The 14654-nt window shown below is 37.1% G+C and overlaps 1 pseudogene; it reads left to right on the top strand.

Moving 5' to 3' along the window:
• Positions 1–4896: 4896 nt before the first annotated feature.
• Positions 4897–5006, top strand: LOC138840579 (small nucleolar RNA SNORA40; annotated as a pseudogene).
• The last annotated feature ends 9648 nt before the right edge of the window (positions 5007–14654 follow it).

The raw sequence follows: 14654 nt of genomic DNA, 5'->3' as shown, positions 1-14654 counted from the left end.
CTCAATGTTACAAAATGAAATGATTCCAGGCACTGTTGGCTTATGCTTGTAATCCTATCTACTCAGGAGGCTGAGATGTGAGGATCATGGCTCAAAGCCAGTCCAGGCAGCAAACTCTAACTTATCTCCAATTAACTACCAAAAAGTCCTAAGTGGGCTGGGGTTCATGTGGTAGAATGATAGTGTTACACAAAAAAGTTCAGGGACAGCTCCTAGGTCCTGAGTTCAAGTCCCAGGGCCAGTACCAAAAAAAGAAAGGAATTATTTTAATAAATTACAAATGTCATCTTTGTGTATACAATTGTGTACTCTATATTTCCAATTGATTCTAAGTGGCATCTCCAAACTCACATATTAAGCAAAAAAGTTTGTTGTGGTACACAGCACAATGTTAATAGCACAATATTATAAAGTCAAAACCAAACTTTTCATTTACATTCTCAAAATAAAAACTTCTTGTTTAAAGATTACTCCTATAGCTTAATGATCCCATTAAATTATGAGACTGAGCATGAGAGGCTGTGAATTCTTAATCTAGGCAAGCCTCTCAATGCCAAAATCAAGGCACAGATAGAGAAGGCCTTGAAATACCAAGACTACTATTTGGGTAGATTTACATAAGCATTTTGAAGCCCAGAATTCAGAACAGTTGCTTTACATAATTCTTTTACCATTCTAGACCTGAAACTTTTCCCCATCATCCTTTATTAGAAGAAATTCTTGTTTAAAGATTACCCAAGCCTCAAACAACATAAAAGTCTTACCTCATTATTTTGATCCTTCTCAGCTTCTGCCTCTATCACTCCTCTTTCAAGGGCAGACTAATAACTACATTCAAGGCTTAGCTTGTTCCTTCTAGGGGCCTGCTAGATCTACCTGGGGAGTAGGTCATATATATTCCAAAGAATACAATTCAGTTCACATGTGTTAGCAAGAATTGTGCTGAGAATACATCCTGAGTGTATCAGTTCAGTCAGTCGAAAATAAAAATGGAAAAAGAACAGCTTGATAATATTGTGGCACTTCTCTTTGGCATGATTCTTATTTAGTGGCTGTAACATGTTGCTGATAGGGTAATAACGTTTGACAAGAAATGTACTTATTACCTTACTCATGTAACTGTAACCCCTCTGTACAGTACGTTACCAATAAAAAAAATTTAAAAGATGGTGAATTACATAAAATTAAGTGAAGGGACCAGAATTCCAAAATCAATGTCAAAGAAAAATAGATAAGGGAGGTAATATACTAGAATGTATGTACTATAACAAAATACAAAGCCTGTCATTTGATCATGTTCCATAAAAGAGTCCAAAAACTATGATGTTTATTTAAGAGCTTCCTCTGGAATCAATTTAGGATGAGATTTCAATTGAGTGATGTCTTTGCCTAGCCTTTTCCATTACTCTATCATCTTCATATTCCCTTAACATGTTTCCTGAAGGCAGTCTCTCAAACTGCTTGTCCAAGAATCATCATCTCAGACTCTTTCTATGAAACCCAAAGTAAGCTAGCTAGCACTCTAAAGAAAAATATCTATCAACTTGACCACTTATTCTGCTTTTCCTTTTCTACATATGTCCCTAACTGATATACATTATATGTTGAAACAAATTAGCAGATAACATACACAAATTAGCAAATAATATATAACACCTGTTGTTTATTTGTTTCTCGCTCTCCTCAGACCATAATATTTATGACAGTAGGTATTTTCTTCTTTATTTACTAAAATATCTCTAAAGCCAACCATGGCATTTGGCCCATAAGAGACATTTGATGAATAGTTTTGAATAAGTAGGTGAATTAACAGGAGGTAACAAGCTCGACAAGAAATGTACTCACTATCTTATGAATGTAACTGTAATCCATCTGTACATCACTTTGAAAATAAAATTAAATTTAAAAATAAAACACACCTGTAATCCTAGCTACTCAGGAGATCTTAGGATGGTGGTTCAAAGATATCCCAGGCAGGAATGTCCGTGAGACTCTTATTTCCAATTTGCCACCAAAAAAACCACAAGTGGTGCTGTGGCTCAGAGTACTCTCCTTGAGCTGAAGAGCTGAAGGACAGCGCCCAGGCACAGAGTTCAAGACCCGCATCTGACAAAAAAAAGTGAATAAAAATGAATAAAAACGTGGTATATAGCATCATTTCATCTTCCTATTTTATGCTTTTAAATGTATGGTCATGTAAAATATATAAAATGAGGTATGAGCAAATTTTCAAATAACTTTCATTAAGTAAAGTCCAACAAGTTAAGGGTGATAATGATCAAGATGCACTGACTTGTAAATGGAAATGTTGAATTGAATGGTACCCCTTAAAGATAATAATAATTTCCAACACATTCAGAATGATGAAAAAATCTTAAGTTGAACCATCTAAATTGTGTTAAATTAGGTTGACCACTCAATTTTTAAAACATCTCTACATTAACAGATACAATCATGCAGGGTGCCAGCAGCCCACAACTATAATTCTAGATACTCAGAAGGCTGAGATCTCAGTATCATGGTTCAAAGCCAGAAAAGATAGATAAATCTGAGATTCTTAACTATAATTAACCAGAAAAGAGTTGGGACTGGAGGTAGAGAGCCAGTCATGAGCAAAACAGAAGAGTACAAGGTCCTGTATTAAAGCCCCAGAATTGGCACAAAAAAAAAAAAACAAGGAAAAAAGAGGTACAAATGGGGGAAAGATTTGCCACCAATTTTAACCTCTCAAATTCGCAAGATTTCTAAAAATGGAATTATTCTTAATAAAAGTAGACTGAGAAGAGACTCATCTACACTTTTCTTCAAAGCTTTAAATTTATAACTCTGGGAAATAACGATAAAACATTTTTACAGATGAAATAACTAGTGATAAGTCAAGAATTTATCCACAGTTCTTTTTTTTAGTGCAATTTCATTTTCTATTTTGTTTATTTATTATCAAGGTGATGTATAGAGGAGTTAAAGTTAATAAGATAATATGTACATTTCTTGTCAAACATGTTACCCTTTCCCACATTTTTCTCCTACTTTCCCTCCCCCCACTCTCCCAAGTTGTGTAGATCATATCCAACATACTGCCTTCTGTATGTCACTGTTGCATTGGTTCTGCCGTTGTCCTTTGTCTCGCCATTCTGTTGTTCCCCTTCTCTTCCCTAATACAAATAAACATATATATAATACCAGAGTACGAAAATCAAATACAGTGACAACAGGGGATATACCATAGTAAGAAGAACATACAAAAGAAACAAGAAATCACATAGTGCATTAAAAACAAAAACAACAAAGAAAAACCTCTTGTTTGCATGTCTTGGAGTTCATTTCACTTAGCATCATCTTATACGGTACATAGCTATTGGGCTATTCTGCTCATATGATAAGATTATCCTAGACATATACTAATTATTGCAAATAAGGGAAATCATGGGACCTATGTTTCTCTGGATCTGGTTTATTAACTCAATATAATTTTTTCCAAGTCTTTCCATTTCCTAACAAATGGGGCAGTGTCATTCTTTCTTATGGAAGCACAGAATTCTTTTGTATATATATATATATATATATATATATATATATATATATATATACTACATTTTCTTGATCCATTCATTGACGGAGGGGTATCTGGGTTGTTTCCATATCTTAGCTATGGTGAATAATGCTGCGATAAGCATAGTTGTACTGTAGCTTTAGTATGGCCATGTTTTATTTTTATTTTTATTTTTTATTCATTGGTTAATAAGTTTGGGTTTTTTTGTTTTTATTTTTGTAATTGTAACCCCTTTGTATGGTATTTTCACAATGTTTTTTTTTGTGAAAATACTATAAGAGGGGTTACAATTACATGAGCAAGGTAATGAGTACATTTCTTATCAAGCATTGTTGCCTCCTCTTTTGTTTCCCCTTATCATCCCTGCCCTCCCATCTCCCTCCCCCTTCCCCCCTCCCTTCCACTCCCCACCCTCGCCATAGTAGTATGGCATTTTTTGTGATCATTTGGGTATATCCACAAGTTCTTATGAGCTATTTTCTAAGATAAATATTAACAAAGATATAGACATCTAAATTTGTCACATTGGTTTAAAGTTAATCTTAATGTGGCATTTGCTTCAGTTATTAAACATTAGGTTGTGTATAATAACAACTGATGGCATAAAATGTTTAATGAAAAAAATACAAAAGTGCTGAATGATGCAAATATTAATGTCTGATTGAAAGAAAAGCATATGTCTTTTAAGTATGATAATATTGAAGTAGTTCTTATTATTCTGAAAACAAATTTTATTTCTCCACGTTTTCGATTTTTTTTTTTTAGGTCTGTCATGGGTCCTGAATTCTGGGCCTGGGCGCTGTCCCTCAGCTCTTCAGCTCAAGTCTAGTGCTCTACCACTAGAGCCACAGTGCCACTTCCAGCTTATTTTTTCCTGCTTATGTGGTGTTGAGGAATCGAACTCAGGGCCTCATGCATGCGAGGCAAGCACTCTACCACTGAGCCACCTTCCTAGCCCTGTTTTCAATTTATTGTGGTATGATTTGTAGCTACAATTAGAAAACTTTGAGAATATTAATGGAGAAAATTTGGTAACATTGAAAAAATGCCAATAACAATGAAAAATGTATATATACATTCGTGTAAAATAAAGGAAATAAAGTGACAGAGAAAATTAATGCACTGAAATATATCAACATCTGCTTTGCTGATTGGTGAGACTACATGTGAATTTTTTAAAGTTCTTTTGACTATTAAGTCAACAAATACCACTAACATTCTACAGGCACTACAATACTGTGCAAAAATGATCAATATAGTAGAAAGCCTCTCCTTCCATGAAATTATTTATAGAGTACTGCTAAGGAAACAATTCTTTTCACACTTCCTTCCAAATAGACTGTAATATTTTTAAAAACATATCACACTGCACACAGGTAGAAACAGTAAATCCTCTTTTGCAACCCAGAATTCATTATTGAGTATGAGTTTCAGTACAGTAAGAAGGAATATATTTCCTTCAATAAAGTGATGGGGGTATTGTTACTCATGCAGGTTGGCTGTGAGAATACAGCTGACATAAAAGTTAAATAGAAGAAAAGGAACCTTACAATGCTTTCATGGAAAAAATATTGAATCAAAATTGAACTGCCCCCAATAGAAAATTTCTCCTTGCTTGATTTTCACAGCAATTTTGGTTTTCAGAAGTTTTTTATGCAAATCTATAATGACTGCCATGATATCATAAAGACTAAATAAGCATTTTATAACTTCAAAATGAAAATATTCTAATAAACTAATGTAAGTAGACACAACCAACAGTGTTAAAAGGCAAAAACAAGAAATACATGAGGTCTTCATTTTAGTGTGCAACAAAAAGAGTATTTGAAAATAGCTCTCAAAGGAGAAGGCAAAGGGGAGAATGTAGGGAAGGCAATGGGAAAAGACTTAGAGTCAATAATTTTAGTCTAAACGATTTAGCTAAAAGCAAGATGTTTCTTTATTAATATATAATTATATAGCCCTCTCCACTTGTTTTTGGTAGGTTTGGTTCCTTTATGTTACCAATAGATATTTAAGGTAATATCCTAGATAGAACTTTTGAATCATAGAAATAGATGAAATGACATATGGATGATTTTCTTGCTGCCTATCTACAAATTGAATATGGGCAATAGAGATTTTAATCATTAACTCTGAGACCTGAAACTATTGCTATTATTAAAATTCCTTCACAATGCTTCACATTTCATTGTGAAAGATTTAATTGCTATAGGGATCAGCTTACTTAGCCATGAAAGAACTTGGGAATTTTCTTTCTCCTAAATTTTGCTGGATGAGATTTTACTGAAACTTCATCTACTAACTGAATGAAATTTCTTCCATAGTATTTTCAAAACATATACCATTTGCCAACACCATAATAAACTGCATTTGTTATACTTCCATAAGTTAACAGGTCATATAAGGTCACATAATCTTTATTCACATTAACTCACGTAATATTTCAGAAGATACATTTTAACTTTTTTCTCTTACTTAGTTTAGAACACCTAAATTTCAATTACTTTTATAGACCCAAAGTACCAGGAAAGTAAATCATACAGCAATGGAATATATTCTACTTTCAAAACTAGTCAGAAAATGACTGATTCTCTGAAAGGGAAAAAAAAAAAACATAATTTAACCCTATTGATATTTTTCACTGCTATATGTCATTTAACGCTTTTAGGTACAAAAAAAAGTTAAAGATAACTATTCCCATGTTGAATAATATCTTATACCTTACAGATCATACATAATTTTTACTTCATTTAGGCATAATAATTATATGAAATAGACTGGACTGAAAGTATTACCATTAATATAAATATAAAGAAAGCAAATCCAGAGGTGATAAAGATGGAAGTAGGATTTAGACATTTTAATTGAAGGTGAAAAAAAAATTGTAACACCCTACACAATCATAAGGTGAAAACAACTGTGCTCTGTAAAAATATAAAATAAAATAAAAACTCTTTTCCCAATAGTATAATTCTATTGGTGAATTTTAGTCTAAAAATCAGGTATAATGAGTGCTACTTTGTTCACACCAAAATACACATAAAGTTAAATTCAGAAAATGTATGTAATCTTCAAATAATTCTGCATGTCTGAACAGTGTTGGGTATTGTAAATTATATTGCACTATCTTCCCATCAAAACCATTTCCCTACTTCAAGACACAACATAGTTGCCACCATCCAATCACATCCAAAGAAGGAAAACCAACCATCCACAAACAAGAAGCTGATAACTACAACTTCTTATTCACAGGATTATCAGACTCTGTGAATAACCCAGAATGCCAAATTAAATTTTAATTTCACACATACAGAGATAATTTCTTACAAATATGCCCTAAATATTATATAGGTCATATACTCACTTTTTTATCATCTTTGTTGAATTTGTAGGCATATGAAATCAGACTATAGAGATCTCAATAATTCTCTAAATGAGAATGTATAATGGAAGAAAATAACCTTGAGATCTAGAAGACTATCTGTTAACTCTGACTATAAGATTAACTTATTTTTTATTGTAAAAATGTTGTAAAGAGGAGTTACAGTTACATGAGTAGGGAAATGAGTACATTTCATAGTGAGCATTGATTCCAACTCCTTTATTTTCCCCCTACCATCACTTCCCTCCCCACCTCCCAAACTCATCCCGCCCCCCACCCCGACAACGTAACATTCGTTTTCCATATAGTGTCCTGTACATCTCGTCATCACAATGGGTCAGCCTGAATCCCCATTTAAGTGTTCTGCAATATCCCTTCCCCTCCCCAAATTACAAATATATATATACAAGGTGCAGAACACCTGCATCAAATCCGGTGAAAACAGAGGTTATACAATGGGGGGAGAACCTACAATAGAAACAAAAAAATCACATAATGCATTGTAAATACCTTAAAAACACTAGCAAGGAAAAAAAAAACACCTCTTGTGTCCCTGTGATGACAAACCTAGAGCTAGCATTATACGTAATGGCGAAAACTTAAAGCCATTTCCTCTATATCCAGGAATGAGACAAGGTGTCCACTCTCCCCATTCCTCTTCAACCTAGTGTTAGAATGCCTAGCTACAGCAATAAGACATAAAGGTGATCCAGATAGAGAAGGATGGAGTAAAACTCTCCCTCTTTGCAGATGACACGATCTTGTATTTAAAGAACCCCATGGACTCCACTTCCAAGTTACTTGAGCTGATCAGAAACTTTGGAAAAGTAGCCAGGTATAAAATTAACCCTCGGAAATCAATGGCTTTTCTGTATACCAATAATGAGAAGAGCACAGCTGAAATCAGGAAAGTAACCCCTTCTGTAATAGCCCCACAACAAATAAAATACTTAGGAGTTAACTGAACAAAAGAGGTGAAGGAACTGTATGATGAAAACTTTAAAAACATGAAAAAGGAAATTAAAGCAGAGCTAATTTCCTTTTTCAGATTTTTGTCATATATAGCCTTTATTATATTGAGGAATGTTCCATGGATTCCTAGTTTTTCCAGAGCCTTCATCATAAAGGGGTGCTGGATCTTGTCAAATGCTTTTTCTGCATCTATTGAGATAACAATGTGGTTCTCATCCTTGCTCTTGTCGATGTGATGAATTATATTGTTTTGTGTACATTGAACTAACTCTGCATCCCTGTAATGAATCCTGTTTGATCATGGTGTATGATTCTTTTGATGAGTTGTTGAAGTCGATTGGCCAAGATTTTGTTGAGAAGTTTTGCATCGAAATTCATCAAAGAAATGAGTCTATAGTTCTCTTTCTTTGATGAGTCCCTGCCTGGTTTGGGGATAAGGGTTATGCTGGCTTCATAAAAAGAATGTGGTAGTGAATTTTTGCTTTCAGTTTCATTAAAGAGTTGGAGGAGTATTGGTGTGAGTTCGGCTTTGAAGGTCTTGTAGAATTCAGCTGTAAATCCATCTGGTCCTGCGCTTTTCTTGAGTGGGAAGCCTTTTATTGCTGCTCCTATTTCGATGCTTGATATGGATCTGTTAAGTTGTTTTAAATCATCTTGGTTTAGTTTGACCATGTCAATATTTGCTAGAAATTTGTCCATATTGTTCAGATTCCTAAACTTATTATCATAAAGGTTTGATAAGTATCCCCCTATTATATTCTGAGTCTTGGCTGCATCTGCAGTGATGTTTCCATTCTCATCTCTAAGTTTATTTGGTATGAATTTTTTTTTTTTTGGTCGGTTGTGGGGCTTGAACTCTGGGCCTGGGTCTAAGTTTATTTGGATGTGTTCTTTTTTCTCGTAAGATTTGCTAAGGGTCTGTCAATTTTATTAATTTTTTTCGAAGAACCCACTCTTTGTTTTGTTAATTCTTTCTATAGATTTTTTTGGGCACTTACTCATTTAATTCGGATTTAATTTTAATTATTTGTTTCTGTCTACTGGACTGGGGTTTAGATTGTTGGTTTTTTTCAAGGAGCTTTAGGTGCCTCATTAAATTGTTGGTTTCAGATCTTTCCAATTGTTAACTTAGGAACTCAGAGCTATAAACTTGCCTCTGAGTACTGCCTTTGCTGTGTCCCAGAGAAACTGGTAATTTGTGTGTTCATTTTTGTTGAATATTATGAACGTTTGAAGTCTATTTTATCTGGTATTAGGATTGCAATTCCTGCTTGTTTATGGGGGCCATTTTCTTGATATATTGTATTCCAGCCTTTCACTTTCAGAATATGCTTGTTTTTATGGGCAAGGTATGTCTCTTGCAGACAAGATAGAAGGATCTTGCTTTTTGATCCAACTGGGCAATCGATGTTGCTTAATTGGAGAGTTAAGACTATTAATATTAAGGGTTAGGACTAAGGAGTATTTGTCTGTCTCTACTTTTTTATCCATATTTTTTGGGGAAACTGTGCCTTGGCTGTCTTGTGATTACATATTTCTCTGTTTGTGGACTGCTTCATTTCCTGTGTTCTGTTCTTGGTTTTCTATATGTAGAACATCTTTGAGGATTCTTTGAAAAGCTGGTTTGGTAGCAATATATTGCTTCAGATTTTCCTTGCTGTGCAAGGTTTTTATTTGTCCTTCTGCTATGAATAAGAGCTCAGCTGGGTAGATTATTCTTGGTTTGTAATTATTTGACTTTAGGGCGTGGCATACTTCTTTCCAGGCCATCCGTGCTTTTATGGTGTCTGCTGAGAAGTCTGAGGTAATTCTGATTGGGTTACTTTTATATGTGATTGTTCTCTTCTCCCTGACAGCTTTAAGAATTCTTTCTTTAGTGGCTATTGAGCTGGTATGGATTAAAATGTGGCAGTGGGATGACCTGTTCTGGTCTGGTCTATTTGGGGTTTTAAAAGCTTCTTGTATCTGGATGGTCTGTTCTTTTGTATATTTGGGAAGTTCTCTGCTAGGATTCTGCTGAATATACTTCCTAATCCATTGACTTCCCTCTCCAGGCCCTCTTGTATACCTATTATTCTCAAATTAGGCTTTCTGAATGTATCTTGTATTTCCTGCAGTGACCTGTCATGCCTCTTAGTTTTGTTATGAATAATTATGTGCTCTTTCTCTATGGAGTCTAAACTCCTTTCAGCCTCTAATATTCTTTTTTTGACCTCTTCCATTCTACTTTGAAGGCTTTATCCTTCGGTGTCTATCACCTTCTTGCTGGTCTTTCTTAATGGTGGCCAGCTCCTTACTAAGGTTTTCTTTTAAATCTTGAATAGATTGCCTTACCTCCTGGAGTTGGTTCTCAGACCTTTCTTTCCACTCCTTAATCTGGGTTCCTATCTTTTCATTAGTGTCTTTCTCCCTCTGCTGGACTTCCATTTTATTTGTGGAGGCCATGAAGTCATCTATTAGCTTCTGGTTGGCCTCATTGCGTTCTCTGATAACCTTATGCAGGGTGTCCAATTTTTCATTCAGCAGGTTTACCAGCCATGCTTTTTATCTATCTTGAGCATTATCCTCTAGGTCATTCTGGGACTGCTCTGTAGCTTGTTTATGTGGAGATGGTGTTGGGGTTTGTTGATTGGCCATGTTCCTTGTGTTTCTGAAGTTGCTTATACCCATTTGGTAACAGGAACCACACTGATATGACAGTAGGAGGAGTCTTTTTTTTGGACCTGAGCCAAGCTGGTGTCATGTAGATGTATAGGTCTTAGGGTTTCAAAGTTATGTGTAGGTGTTTTCCTATTTAGCTTTCTTTTTTTGCTTGGAGATGGATACTATGGCTTCAGGGTCAAGATTATGTATAGTTGTAACTTTTGAGACCACCTGGGTTTGGCTGATAAGTAGTCTGCTCCTTAGAGTTAAAAAGATTGGCCCCTTGTACTCAAAATAGTCAAATGGATCCAATTTTGTGGTCATATATAGAAGCAACTGTAAGTTGGGTCAGATATAAACCATTAGGGATCAATGAGCTGGAGCAGATGGAGAAGTGAAGGGTTAGGATTGGAGAGATACGAATTCAAGTTCAGAAGAGAATGTGGGTATAATAATAGCAGAGGGGTAAGAACAGCTTAGGGGAGGGATATATTTAGTACGAGGAGAACAAAGACCTTGTTACCAAGTGTAAGAAGTGGAAAAGAATTCGAAGAAAGATTATGTAGGGAGTAGCTGAGAGATCAAGATGAAAGTAAGATAAAGAAGTTGCATATAAGTGTATTTGGGAGACTTTCTGAGATTAGAGAAAGATTATTCATATATTATTGGAAAGCCACTTAATCTATGTTAACTCCTGTAATTATTGTTTACACATATAGGAGACCTTACTCTGTGTATAGAACTAGGCAGGGTAGCTCTGATGGAGTAGTAGTATAATGTGGGGAGAAAGGAGAAGGGGAGAGTGAGAGGAAAATAAATAAAAAACAAAAAAACCTTACAAATTAGGAAATTGGAAACAGAATAAAACCAAATAATAATGAAAAATAGAAGCTTTAAGTGGAATAGCAAATCCTAAATCACAATACACATAAATAACACATAGAAATAAAAACAAACAACAAATGATCAGACATAACAACTAGCAAAACAAAACAAAATCAAGAATAAAAAAACTAAAGAATGGGTTTTTTGGATTTTTTTGGGGGGGGAGCTTTAGCCTCCCTGTAGTCCTCAGAGCAGATTCCTGATAGAACCTTGTATGCCTTGCTGTAGTTCACTTTCCTTGTGGCTTGGATGGGAGCAGATGATCTTTGGATGGGGGAAGGTGCCTGCTATCTATAGTCCCCTTCTCAGGCCTGGTGGGAGCGAGTTTTGGGGGGCTTCAGGTTTGTAGACTGCTATCATTGGCCTGGAGCTATGTTCCCAGGCTTTCCCAGGTGGAACAGAGCTTATGTCCCTGTTCTGTTATGGTATGATCTCTCCCTTTTGGAAGGGGGCTTGGATCCCACAGGTAATTGCCACCCAGGGAGTGGACCCAGTTGGGTTACTCATGAGGTCTGTAGTTGGTGGTGTGCCAGCGGGTAAGATGGAGTTGGTAGGTTCTCAGTCAGAGGGTCTGGGTGTTGGCAGGTGCAAGTGGAGAGGGGTGGCTCTGCTGATGCTGAAGGGCCTCCTCTGTTGCAGTGTGGGGAGTCCTGGGGCTGGGGGGGCGAGTGGAGGTTGGTGCAGCAGGCTGGTGTGGGCTGCGGGGCACCATGCTGGTCTAAGGCAGAGGCGGTTGGAGGGGGTGGGCCAGCAGTGGGCAGCCTTGGGGATGGCAGCCTGCAGCTGTTAGGTGTGTCTCTGGAAATGCCTGTAGCAGCTTGGTGGTACAGCAGCTGTGAGAGCCTGGGGTCTGCACAGGGTGGCAGCAGAGAGGGAGCAGGTCCCATCAGAGTGCCCAGTGGGCAGAGCGGTTGGCACGTAGAGCTTAGAGTGATGGACTGGCTGCAGCTGTGGTTTTCTGGGAGTCTTGTGGGGGGTTGGCTGGGGCCCATGGGGACCCTGCCACAGCTGCAGTCACGGGCTGACTTTGGGGCCTTACCCGGTGGTGCCAATTTCTGGTGACTGTAATGGCAGTATTGCTGTGTTTGCTCCTTCCCTGTAGCCAACCTGGGGGGAGGGAACATGTTGGGGTGGGGACTGCTCGCGGGCTGGGAGGTCTTCACCAGATTCCCTCCTAACCTTCCGTGGTTCTACTGTTGAGCATTTTCTTCGGTTTTTGGGTGCTCCTCTGCTTAAAGTCTGTCTGGGAGTGGCATGTCGCAGAGCTGCGTGGTGCAGCTGCTCCACAAAGGTCCCGTTCACTGTTTCTCTTTTCCCTTTCCTTATTTGCCTGCTAGGATAGTCTTGTAGTAGAAAAACTCTTTAGGAATTTAGTGTTTGATTGGAGTGGATCTCTTGAGGTAAAGTGTGGCTGTGCCCCTAGATCTTCTTTTGGTCAGAGACCCGTAATGGAGCAACCTGTGAGAGTGCCACCATCTTCCCCCTTCCGCCCCCCACCCCCGCAGACCCCACCACCTCAGATTAACTTATTTTTGAAGTACTCATTTTATCCAAAGCTCCTATATCGCTAGGTGCTAATATTTCTTCTGGCAGTCCCACTGAAGTTAGCCATTGCTATTTTACACAGACTGGACTGGAGAGCTTTATCTTCTGTGTTTTAGATGGATCTGACCAGAAGCTTGGTCTTTAGGTGAGCCATGTTCCCAATGAAGATTCATCATGGTTAGAGTTTTAGCAAAATCATTCTTGGTCCTAGAATCTTATAGTCCCTAATCCATTTGCCTTTATTTCTTCGGCTTTTGTCTTAGGGCCATTCTCTTAAATTCTCTCGTAATTCTTTCTTTCTTTATTTTTTTTGCTAAGTCTGAGACTGGGATTGACCTTGGTACCTGTGACTGCTTTTGCTCATTGACTAGAGCTCAATCAACTAAGCTACACCCCCAACCCCAATGCTGTCATGATTCTTATGGTTTAAAAATGAACCTAGATCTTTCCACTAAATAAGCCTTACTATTCCTGAACCTCTTTTTCTCTTGTAATCTTGTTATCTACCCTACTTCAATAATTCTACCCCGTAGTCATAGGAATTAAATTTTCTGACAGTAGTGTTAAACACAACTACTTTAATTTCAATACACTAAATTTCATCTTCAATGACATCTTTTCAGCTAACTTTCTCTGTCACCTTAACATCCATAATAATTTGTCTTAAAAATTTTCACTGGTTTTCACTCCCTTCTTGTACTCTTTCCCTCTTTTGTATTTTACAGTACTGAGACTTGAACAGGGCTTGGGCACTATCCCTTGTTTTTTGTTTTTTGTTTTTTTTCTTCTCAAGGCTACTGCTCTACCACTGGAACCACACAACTCCACTTTTGGCTTTTATTGGTAGTTAATTGGTGATAAGAATCTCATGCTTTACAGCACAGGCTGCCTTCAAACCAATATCCTCAGATCTCAGTCTCCTGAGTAGCTATGTTTATAGGCATGAGTCAGCAACACCAAACATTTCACCTTATTCTTTCTTGATAGTCTGAACTCCAAATTTATAAAATGAGGGCTGGGAAGGTGGCTCAGTGGTAGAGCGCTTGCCTTGCATGCCTGAGGCCCTGGGTTCAATTCCTCAGCACCACATAAGCAAAAAGAAAAAAAGCCGGGAGTGGTGCTGTGGCTCAAGTGGTAGAGCGCTAGCCTTGAGCTGAAGAGCTGAGTGACAGCGCCCAGGCCCAGAGTTCAGGCCCCACGACCGGACCCCCCCCCAAAAAAACCCAAAAAAATTTATAAAATGATCTTTGTGCATATGCATTTCTATACCTTACATCCTTCTTTCTTTAATATCATTTTAGTTACTTGGTGAAATTATAACTGGTGAAATCAAATTCTCCAAGTATTTATCCCTGAACATGATATGACAATTAATATGGTTGTACATAATCCATCCAAACACACTAATAATTTTAGATAGACCGTTAGTGGCTTGATTGCCATAATTTTCAAGTACTATTACTGCTCTACTACATTTCTAGGCATGAACTGTCTACTTGCTCCTCTTTCCTAAAATTTTAAGCATTTTTTTCATTGACCTCACTCCCAGATAATGACTTTGTTTCCTATTCTATTGAGAATTGCACATTTTCACATCATCAACACATTTACAGACCCGTCTGTATTTGTACCCATATACTTTCCATCCGTTCCACTTCTATGTGTGGTTTT

The sequence above is a fragment of the Dipodomys merriami genome, unplaced genomic scaffold (assembly GCF_024711535.1).
Source record: "Dipodomys merriami isolate MVZ:Mamm:240054 unplaced genomic scaffold, mDipMer1.0.p SCAF_3, whole genome shotgun sequence".
Taxonomy (NCBI): Eukaryota; Metazoa; Chordata; class Mammalia; order Rodentia; family Heteromyidae; genus Dipodomys; species Dipodomys merriami.
This window is presented reverse-complemented; position numbering and strand designations above follow the sequence as displayed.